The sequence below is a fragment of the Palaemon carinicauda genome, chromosome 45 (genome assembly GCF_036898095.1).
Source record: "Palaemon carinicauda isolate YSFRI2023 chromosome 45, ASM3689809v2, whole genome shotgun sequence".
Taxonomy (NCBI): domain Eukaryota; kingdom Metazoa; phylum Arthropoda; class Malacostraca; order Decapoda; family Palaemonidae; genus Palaemon; species Palaemon carinicauda.
The window spans coordinates 41,292,144-41,304,643 of record NC_090769.1 but is presented as its reverse complement, the minus strand read 5'-3'; the positions used below and the strand labels follow the sequence as shown (position 1 = coordinate 41,304,643).

At 33.2% G+C, this 12,500-nt stretch overlaps 1 protein-coding gene across 1 annotated transcript in view; it reads left to right on the top strand.

Moving 5' to 3' along the window:
• The window catches only part of LOC137634687 (uncharacterized), an 807,811-nt gene that overhangs the window by 410,168 nt on the left and 385,143 nt on the right, over nt 1-12,500 (top strand). The gene's annotated exons all lie outside the window — the stretch shown is intronic.

The window sequence follows — 12,500 nt, the reverse complement described above, 5'->3', positions numbered from 1 at the left end:
TATCCTCCACGATGCATGCCATTGACCCCCACTTATTTGTCCACGCTGTCACTGTGAGTTTCCCGCCCTTCGCCAGTAGAGACGCATTTGTCTGGTTACAACACGCCGAGATTCAATTCTGCGTCAAGGTCGTGACCCTCTCAAGCACCAAAGCTGACTACTTTCTTGCTGCAATCTCCAACAACACCTTTCCAGAAATCTCTGACTGGCTTTGCAAGCAAAGTATGATGTCCTCTAATACTTCCTCTTGGAACAGTTCTCACCGTTACCAAATGACCGCGTAACCAAGATTTTTCGGCTCTCTCAAAAATTGTTGGGGGATCAAAATGTGTTGATGGCCCTCAGGGATATAACGCAGAAGGTTCTCCTCGTGAGGTGTACTTTATGCCATTTAGGCACGACATCTTCCGGAACTGATGCGGTCCTCCCTTCCCGATGTTGACATTTGCCCATTAAGGACAACCAGAGTCGTCAAGAACTCCATCAACAATTTCACTCCTGACAAAGGTGACAACCAAAAAACACCAACTGAAGGGAAGATGAATGTTGTAGGTCATCGATGACCACCTCACACGAGCCTGGACATTGACGAAACACCCCACCACCTACCTATGCCACCACACACCCATGAACCAACCAACACCCTCAACAGCTACTGGATGATGCCCCGCACCCTCAGTTGTTCTATTACCACTCCAGATTTGGGACTGCTGCTAAGAAATGTGTTTTCGGATGTCAGTGGTGAAAAAAGTGCAAGTAGGCCATCTCCTGGGGCGTTGGCCTTCATAATAAGTAAACTCTTCATTTTGCACTATTCAGGATCTAATGTGCATTTTCTGGTAGATACTGGTGTTTGTCATTCCCTTCTTCCTTGCCCCATCTTAAGGGTGTGACCCCATCATTCCAAGACTGCTGATGTTCACCTTGGGTGGCTAACAGATCAGTTATCCCTACCCATGGTTATGACATGCGGACACTATCATTTGTGGGTGCCAAGTACCGGTGGAATTTCCTCGTCAATGACATAGCACTGCCTCTGATCGGGGTGATTTTCCTCGCCTATTTCTACCTTCTGGATATATTTGTAACCGGCTCCGCTGACATTGCTTTCCACATCAATTTTCAAAATGTTTAAAATGTAGTACTGAACATTCCAATATGAAAATTTTAACGTAAATTTAGCTGCCAAATAGTTCAAATTTATTATCCGTCTTTGCTCTGTGATTGCTCAATTTTTGTTCTGCCAAACGTATATTTCTTTGATAATTTATAAATGAAATTTATTCTTCTTTTCAGAATAATAATTTTAATATCATTATTCATTAGTTAATTAGTACGCAAAATGGCAAGAAAGGTATGTTTACTGTAAGAAGAGCTTAGGTTTTCTTTTAAACAAGAATTTTATCAGTGCATAGATAATTTTTTTATGTTTGTATATTTGTGAATAATTGTAATTGCAATGTCACCAATAGCGTTTAGAAGGGCATTCCTTTTATCTTTTTATCCGGTATAAAATAATCTATGACTATGAACATTTTGATATAAAAATGTTTAGCGTAAATTTAGGTGCTTAAAGATAAAAATGTGTTGTCAATCTAAGCTCTATGATTGCTCAATTTTCTCTCTGACACAGCCTAAACATTTCACTGATGATTTTATATGGAATATATTCAGTTTTTCATTGCATTTTTTTATTTTGTATAAAATTGTTCATTAGTTATTAAAGAAAATTGGCGAGAAGCTGTGCTTATATTAAGAGGCGTTTAGGTCGTCTTTTACACAAAAATTGTGTTTTTACATTTTCAAGTAATTGTCATTGTCATTTTTCATATCAATTTAAATTGGCAATTTTTGTGTTATTACACGCTGTACAATAAATGTAGAAATATCAACATTTCAATATGAAAAACCTCATTGAAAATTGAGTTGGTAAAATAAAAATGCATTGCCCGTCTTAGCTTTTATTTCATTAAAACCTGTATATTTCATAAGGAAATTATATCAGAAATTTATTAAGCTTTGCCTTTCCATCTTCATTTTTACCATAGCTTTATTCGTTGATTATTTATGCAAAACGGCACCGTAGATATTCTTATCACATAATTGCTTATGTTTGTTTTTTCTTTTAAATTTACTCATGCATAGTTCATTTTTTTTTACCCATTTTTTTGCGAATTTGTAGATAATTACAGCTTTCTTGTTTCATTGTACAAATATAAAGGGCATTCAGTATTCAAAAAGATGTAAAGATAAGAACAGTTAGATATAGAAATCCTTAACATAGATTTAGTTACATAAAAATTGAAAATTATTGTTTGTCTTTGCTAGACGATTGCTCAATTTCTTTCTAGAAATTATCTATCACTTTTATATATATGCAATATATAGAAATTTTATTCAGCATATTCATGCAATTTTCATTTTCTCTCCATCTTTATTTCTTAATTACGCTCAGAAATATCACTGGAAGTGAGTTGACACATAACGTCATACTTCCGGAGCAAAAAGTTACCATTTTGTAATCAATCGGCATTCATCACCAATCACATTGAATTAAAAAGACAGGTATAACGTAGCAAATCAATCATTCTACACCATTTCCAGAGAAAATAAAGTCCTCTAAAATAGTTACCATATATTTTAGGAACATTTTCCATAATTCCCATACAACCGTATATTTTTGCATAATTTTCGCGTTTTCCGCTCTTGCTTCAATAATTTTAATCATTGCTAAGATAGTCTACTTACATTATGGAAATGTGCAATTATTCTTCAGTACAATCCAATAAATCCAAATTTCATTCCAGTTTTAGTTTGGCCATACAGAGGCACATATAAAGATTTATCTGTTGAGTTTGTAAATTTTAACCATAGGCAGAAGCGTAGAGCTTGACAGCACTTTTGTCTCGCATGGGATACTCAAAGGCTAAAATTATTAGTATTAACCATATATATATATATATATATATATATATATATATATATATATAATGTGTGTGTGTGTGTGTGTGTGTGTATATATATATATTTAAATATAAGCTTGAATTGAATTATATCTTTTTTTGAAGAATGGTTCAGTTAGGTTAACCTCATTCAAATTTAGTATACCCGAGTTCAATTCTATGGAAGGCAGGGTTTCATTTTGTGAGTGTATTTACATATTTCTCCATATATCAATTCTTCATACATCATTCAAATTTAGCATCCCTCCATCACGTAAATGGAAGATAGTGGATTTAACAATTTTTTTTTTTTTTTTTTGCATAATTATTTTCATTTCTTGTTGGCTCTTTCAAACTCTCCTACGAGATTCTGAATTTTTCATCACCGTATATCATCAAAACAGAATCATCTGTAAGCATCTCCCATTCCATGCCTATTCAAAAACCAGTTATATGATTCACTTCCATCATAAAAAACTAAAACTTTTTTTATATCAACATATGTCACATAAATAATTTTCCTCCAATATCAAGTTTCACGTATAACTTTTACATAACCAATCACTGAATCCGTAGGTCCTCTCCATTGTATAGAACTATGCTGTACCAATGTAATCAGACCCGGCATTATTTTATCAATCAAAATAATACCATACGCCACCACTGGTGTATGGGTGTGTATGTGTGTATATATATATATATATATATATATATATATATATATATATATATATATATATATATATATATATCATCAGCCATTGCTAGTCCACTGCAGAACAAAGGCCACAGATATGTCCTTCCACTTGCGTTTGTTTATAGTCTTCCTATACCATTTCACACCCACAAACTATCATAGTTCATCAATCCATTGTCTGCTATTCCTTCCCCTGCTTCTTTTGTAATCTCTAGGGACCTAATCTGTTATTTTTAAAGGCCATCAATTATCTGTAATTCTCATTATATGTCCATTTCTTTTTCTTAAATGTTGTTAGAGTATCCTCTACTTTAGTTTCCTCGTGTATAGATGTTGCTCTTTTTTCTGTAACCTAGAATTCCTTCCATCATTATTCATTCTATATCTCTTTGAATTCTAACTAGCTGATGTTCTAAGGCTTTAGTAAGGTTCCAAGTTTCTGATGCATAAGTGAAAAATGGGAGGTCCATCTCATTAAATGCTTTTCTTTTTAGAGAAAGTGGCATCTTAGTTTTCATAACCTCATTTTTTTTTTTTACCAAAAGCTCTCCAGCCCTTGCTTATCTTTTTTCTAATTCGGTCTTCTGATCTGGGGAAACACTTACTGCGTGTCCAAAGTATATGTGTTCATTAACAATCTTAAGAGGTTCTTCCTAAACTCTTATTTGTTGTCTCTTTGCGTTTTCATTGAACATTATCTTAGTTTTACTCATATTCTTTTTCAGTCCCAAATTTTTTATTTCTCTATTCAAATCTCTCATCTCGTGTAATTCGTTCAATGATTCACTAAACAACAATGTCATCTGAAAATCTTAAGTGGTTAAGGTATTCCCCATTAATATTAATTCCTACATTTTCCCAATGTAAATTCTTAAAATGATTTGTTAGGCATGCTCTTACTAATTAAGGAGAGATGGGGTATCACTGTCTAACTGCTTTCTCACTCAGAATTTTCCCACTATTATTATTATTATTATTATTACTATCCAAGCTACAACCCTAGTTGGAAAAGCAAGATGCTATAAGCCCAGGGGCTCCAACAGGGAAAAATAGCCCAGTGAGGAAAGGAAATAAGGAAATAAATAAATGAAGAGAACAAATTAACAATAAATCATTCTAAAATAAGAAACAACGTCAAAACAGACATGTCATATAATAAACTATCAACAACATCAAAAACAAATATGTCATAAATAAACTATAAAAAGACTCATGTCCGCCTGGTCAACAAAAAAGCATTGCTCCAACTTTGAACTTTTGAAGTTCTACTGATTCAACCACCCGATTAGGAAGATCATTCCACAACTTGGTCACAGATGGAATAAAACTTCTAGAGTACTGCATAGTATTGAGCCTCGTGATGGAGAAGGCCTGGCTATTAGAATTAATTGCTTGCCTAGTATTACGAACATGATAGAATTGTCCAGGGAGATCTGAATGTAAAGGATGGTCCGAGTTGTGAAAAATCTTATGCAACATACATAATGAACTAATTGAACGACGGTGCCAGAGATTAATATCTAGATCAGGAATAAGAAATTTAATAGACCGTAAGTTTCTGTCCAACAAATTAAGATGAGAATCAGCAGCTGAAGACCAGACAGGAGAACAATACTCAAAACAAGGTAGAATGAAAGAATTAAAACACTTCTTCAGAATAGATTGATCACCGAAAATCTTGAAAGACTTTCTCAATAAGCCTATTTTGTGAAATTGAAGAAGACACAGACCTTATATGTTTCTCAAAAGTAAATTTACTGTCGAGAATCACACCTAAAATTTTGAAAGAGTCATACATATTTAAAGAAACATTATCAATACTGAGATCCGGATGTTGAGGAACCACCGTCCTTGACCTACTTACAATCATACTTTGAGTTTTGTTAGGATTCAACTTCATACCCCATAATTTGCACCATGCACTAATTCTAGCTAAATCTCTATTAAGGGATTCACCAACCCTAGATCTACATTCAGGGGATGGAATTGATGCAAAGAGAGTAGCATCATCTGCATATGCAACAAGCTTGTTTTCTAGGCCAAACCACATGTCATGTGTATATAGTATGAAAAGTAATGGGCCAAGAACACTACCCTGTGGAACACCGGATATCACATTCCTATAATCACTATGGTGCCCATCAACAACAACTCTTTGAGATCTATTACTTAAAAAATCAGTAATAATGCTAAGAAACAACCCACCCACTCCCAACTGTTTCAGTTTGAAAACAAGGGCCTCATGATTAACACGGTCAAAGGCAGCACTAAAATCAAGGCCAATCATACGAACTTCCCGACCACAATCAAGGGATTTCTGTACAGCATTGGAGATTGTAAGAAGGGCATCACATGCTCCAAGGCCTTTACGAAAACCAAATTGCAAACTAGGGAGTAGATGATTACCTTCAGCAAACCTATTAAGACGTTTTGCCAGAAGACATTCAAAAACTTTAGATAATATGGGAGTTATGGAAATTGGGCGGTAATCAGTGGGACTTGAGCTACCACAAACACATTTACATAGAGGAGTAACATTACCAATTCTCCAAATAGTGCTAAAAGCTCCTCTTCTTGCTAACTTGCGCAAAATAACATATAACTTGATATAGTTTTAGGAATGGGATTGCTGTATAGATATTTTCAAGTGTTCTAACATAAGATTTGTCTTTGAAGGCCCTTCATTACTGCGGAGGTTTTGACAGAATCAACAGCTTTGTCATAGTCTATAAATGTCTTACATAGTGCTTTGTCATTGTTAATTTTTCCATTAGCTGGTTAATTACATGGATAAGGTCAGTTGTTGAATGCCCACTTGTAAACCCGGCCTGCTCTCTTGGTTTATTAAAGTCTAGCTCTGGCATAGTAAGATCTTTATAAATATTCTATATATATTTCTAAGAGTAAACCTATTTGGCGGTTTTTGAGGTATTTCGTGTCTCCATTATTGTGAATTAATATTATGATAAAGTTTTTCCAAATTGTAGTTACAGAGCATTCTTGTAGACATTTTGTATAAAGTTCAGCCACTTTTACTACTACGAAATCTCTTCTATCTATTATTATATCAATTGTTAGGCCATCTTCTGTTGCTTTGCCTCTTTCAATGTTTTCTTTACTTCTCCTACTGTTACGTTTGACACTGCGTCAGGTGTTTCATTATGTCTAATTTCTGTTGTTCATGATATTTCCATATTCATCTTTTAAAGCAAACATCTGTTGGAGCCGTATTCCAAGTCTTCCTTTCATCAATTTAATGCTCCTTTCCTCCTTTCTTTAGAGTTGCCTTAATTTTGTTGAGATTGCGTTTACGAATATTTTTGGTTTTTAGTTTGTTTATTGTTTTCTATATTTCAGCTAATTCTGTTCCATCTCACTTGGATTTCACCCTTATTTCTAATCTTTTCTTTATTATGTTTTTGGTCTTTTCCGGTAGTTTTCCTTACTCTTGTTTAGGAACTTTCCACATAGCTCTTGTGCTGATTCCAATGCAAATTTAGTTACATTACTGTACATTTCTTCTTTACTTGCTTCCATTTCATCATGTAGTTGAGAGTACCTATTTTGTATTGCTAAACTAAAATCATCAGATATTTCTCTTATTACAGGAGTGTTTATTTTATTTCATAATATTTTATTTTCCTTTCATTTGATCTAAACCCATTTTGCTTCTCACCATGCCAGTATCTCTTGACTGTAACTGGTTTTAACACCGTTACATGTTTAATTATTTTAACTCTTTCTCAGAGAATAAAATCTATTTAATATTTAGTTTCAGCATTTGGGCTTCTCTGTGTCCATTTTTGGTGTTCCTTTTTATGAAAAAGGGTGATTTTAAGATTTATTTCTTTCAGCAAATTTTACGAACATGTGTCCTCTGTCATTCCTTGTGCCTCCAAATTTACCAAATGCTGACTACCTTTTCTTCTTTTGAGCTACTTTAGCATTGAAATCCCCCAAAACAAATGTAAGTTGACTCCTATGTTTTTTTTTTTTTTTTTTTTTTTTTAATAGATATCTCAAGATCTCCATAACAAGTTTCTATTTCTTCTTCTCTATTGGATGTTGTTGGTGCATATGTTTGAATGAACTTCAGTTTATTATACTTCCTAATTAGTTTGATAGTTAATCCTGCAATTGTATCACTAGTACTAAAAAATTCTTTCATGTTGCCTGCAAGACTTTTATCAATAAAAAACCAAATCCCTTTTCCAGATATATATATACATACATACACACACACACACACACACACAAACACACACACACACACACACACATATATATATATATATATATATATATATATATATATATCAACCACAATCGCATTTGATACCCAATTCTATCTTAGGAATATATAACCACTGGAATTCATTTGTGGTAATATATATATATATGTGTGTGTATATATATATATATGTATATATATATATATATATATATATATATATATATATATATATATATATATATGTGTGTGTGTGTGTGTGTATGTATATAAAGAGTGTGCGTTATTATAATACCTTTGACAGTATTTGTCAGATAACGTGCAAGTATAAAACTCAATTAATATTGGGAGTATTGTGTACCCAAAGAAAATTAGGCTATATAAATCTATCTCTCCTGACTGGGGCTTGGACTTAGGCGTTCTAGTGTTGATGCAGGCAAGCGGGTAATGTTATCATCTCATGAGTACTAGGCCGAGAATTCTGGGAAATTTTTTTAGCTTACAATTACTCAGAAATTGGACCCCCACCCCGTAAATTCCGTAAAAAACCTGTCTTCACTGAATTTGAGTTTTTACTTAAACGATGCCCCATTTAAATCCTTAGAGAATGGTATTTCATCAATAGAAGCCATTAATATTTCATATAACCAATTCACATTAATCTTCTTAGTGTGATCGGAAGTAATGTCTGGTGCTGGTCGTTCTAGGCATCGAAATGTCTTTAGTTGAGCTTCCTTCTCCAGGCCTACTTTAGGTGTTATAGCAATCATCAAGATTGAGCAGGTTTGTCAGTGATATTAGCAGAGGGAAGATGACCTCTCCTTTTCTCTATTTTTTTTTTTCATTGAATCTGCATAGTTATATACACTACGCACCATTATTGCATCAGAAACTTTTTTTATCTTATTCAGAAGCGCAGGCCTTTTGATGCCTCTGTTCACAAATGAGTTCATGACGACCTATTTTTTGTCTTTTCTTGTGTTTAAGTTATGTAGGGGAGATTTGAAGGCCATGTTATTTGCATATTTTAAGTGGCTGCTTCCCTGCAGAAACATCCACGTGTGTGAATCGTCTCAGATACCATTCACACAGAATGATGAAAGGAAAGGAAACTGTTGTGCAAAATTACTCTCGGGGCAAGCTTCTTACATGCATAATTCTATCGGCTATTTAAGCAATCATCTATTTATGCGTTTAACATCTTTTTAGAAACTAATTGTCGTTCTACGAATTATTATTATTATTATTATTATTATTATTGTTGTTGTTGTTGTCATTACATATATTTTCACATGATTTGTATTTCAGTTATCTGTATTTCTCCGAAGATGGGTCATTTGATACAGCTTAACTAGAATTTGATAGATGTTCTATTCTGTCATTAAAGTGACTCCCAAAAATAACTTTTGATCTCTTTTAAATTCATATTTTGTTTTTGATAATTACTTTGGTAAGCAAACATTTGGGTCAAATTAATATGGGCCTTGATGAGTTAATCATGAAAAGAATCATGTTTTATAATAACATCACATACAAGGACCAATTATGGTAATGGATATTTGTGTGTCCGAATATTCAACCACCCGTTAGTCATATAATATACGTCCCATGTGAGCGTGTGTTCGTCTGCGTATCAATTAGCTTGGCATTAATATAACATAACTTTAAATATGTAGAGTATGAATTGCACTGGGAGCACCAGCCTTTGATTCCATTTCATGGTGACCAGTTCGGCAAATGTTTTAAACAACTCAAAGCCTGACCGTTGATTTGGTCATAGCTTTAATATCTAATTGACCAGAATGAACGATCTAGATTACAGTAGAGAAATGTTTCCATCTCTCGTTATATCTCTTTATCAGTATTTTTCATTATGATTGCAATCATGGAATGCTGTTGAAATTGCCCATGACATTGATTTTAATCCTGATTGAATTTAGTATTATTGTGGGTGAATCTGGTACTTGGTAATGAATGTTAAATTTAGTCCTTTTGTACAGACCTGAGATGCTTGTGCGCCCTTGTATTGTACTGGTGAAAGTTGACATGTTCTGTAAACATCTATTAAAATAGATTTATTGAAAGAATGTCGAACTTACACAAAAATCGACAAAATATAAATGGGGTTGAAACTTATCAACTCAATCGCTGATAACCTGTTTATGCCCGTATGTTTTTGAATCATTATGTTTGAATTTTCCTGTCGTTCTTGACTGGAACGGGTTGTGTATATACTCATGCTATGTCCAAATAAAGTTAGTTGCATAAATCCCGTTTCTGTCGTTATCTAATGACCCACAAATGTGCATACACACCAGTTAGGTAATGACTGATAAGAGGGGTGACTGCAACTAATTTTATTTCGATGGAGCATGACTATATATACAACCCGTTCCAGTCAAGAACGGCACAAAAACTCAAACAAAATAATTCAAGAACATACGGGCATAAACAGGTTATCAGTGCGAGGAGAGACCGATAATGATAATATACAAAAGAAAAAAAAATAATAAAAAATTGTCTTCCATATAATGATGACTTTCATTTTTGTCTCTCTCTCTCTCTCTCTCTCTCTCTCTCTCTCTCTCTCTCTCTCTCTCTCTCTCTCTCTCTCTCTCTCTCTCTCTCTCTGTGAAATGTATTGATTAATCTCCCAAAGTTGGTTTTCCCGAAATATCTGCTCAGTTTTTGTTCTTGATTTTTTTTTTCGTTCTTGACATTGTGATTTCGAGCAATGTCATATTCTCTCTATATTTATTTGGGACAGTAAATTTGTTATGTCAATCAGGCTTCATTTTGTCAACAATTTTACGTGGGTTTAACTGATAAAATTGTCATACGAGTTCCACTTTATTTATATATAGAGATGAGTTAATAAAGATTTGTTTTTTCTGGGACGGGTTAATACAATTGTATGTTTGTTGTACAGATTTTTGTGTGTGACACCAAATGATAATTTATTGATTCTTTATCCCCATATTTGTTTTTCCATGTTTATGTGTGTGTGTGTGTGTGTGTGTATACGTGAGCGTGTTGAAACCGTGTCGTATCTTTACCTGCTTTTATGATGTTATTTGCTCAATTTATTTCTTCTAAGGAATTGTATGGTAAAAAGTATATGGTGCCTATTAATTGATTTATAGTTTTCCTCAGTCTGTTTTGTACATAACAAGCCCTTATCATATGTTACTTGAATATATTGGGCTCAATTTGGGGGCCCGAATTCACTGTTCCTCAGTTTACCGAGTGGAAGCCAGAATCCCACAGGGACTCCTCTCGCTATTCATTTCCCAGATTTCGTCGGCGTTACTCATATAGCTTTTCATCTTTGCCTTTGATACATAATTAGGTAAGAGTGCGATGAAGTACTGCAGGTCTTTTTCTGTCAATGAAAATAACCACGTAGATATGCAGAAAATGTCTTATGCGTGGGTATTCATATATCATTGATTTTCATGACAGCACAAATTGATAAAAAAACTAAAAAAGTATTTGAATTAATGCAAAAGATTTATGATTCATAGAATCCAGTGCAAACACTGAATAATTTTGATAAGATCAAGTTTTAGATATAAAGAGAAGTTATACTTTTTGACTGTTTCTCTTTCGATTACCCATGGTTCAAAAAGAAATTTGGAATGTTTGTTAAATATGAAACTTTTATGAATGGTGGATGTATGAATGTGTATGCTATTCTAATTGAATTTCTGTTTCCTTTCTGTTTTTAGTTTGTTTTTGTATTAAAAGAGAAAATGGCAGTCTTTTGTAATATTGGATAAACTTATTTGATTAAATATGAACTACAATACTTTTCTATTTGGAGTTCAATTAAGCTTTTTCTCTCCTCATTTTAACCATTGGCTTACTCTACCCGTGACAATATCGCAGTCAGCCAGTCTATAAACCTTAAGTCTTAAAACTTCAGGCCGGGGGAAAATTTACACACCAGGTGTTTTTTTTTTTTTTTTTTTTTTTTTTTTTTTTTTTTTTTTTTTTTTTTTCTGCAGTCCAGTACGGTCAAACTATAAAAGATATGAACTTCTAGTTTATTGCATTATGTCAAGGAATAACTTGTATTTGTAATGCATTGAAGTATTTAAAAAGGCGAAGAAAACGGTAATATATTGCGAAAAATGTAAGATTATTTGTTTAAATATTCATGAAAGATAAAATGAGTCTGTTAGAGGTTTGTACTTCATATGAACATTGTGTATAAATGAACACTCTTCTACGCTCTGTCAGTAATTTGGATATAAATTTTATTGCTAATGGACGATGATTAGATAAAGCTAATTTTCTTATGGCGAGCAATGACGTCATGTATCAACCTACTAACATGAAATTTTAATAGTTTGACTAAGAAATGAAGATAGAAAGTGATAAAGCTATTACTGAACATATTATTACAGCAATGTATTCATTTCGTAGAGTGCATTAAAAAGCAGTAGAAACACATAATGTCCGTTTTTTTAAATAAATGGTTCTGCATTGATATGTCAGAAACCGAGTCAAAGCTATAATTTTGTAAATGAATATATCAATAGTAAAAATATGTATAACATATATAAAAACCATTACATGGCTATGTATATATATATAAAATTTAGAATAGCGCCAACGTTATCCCTGC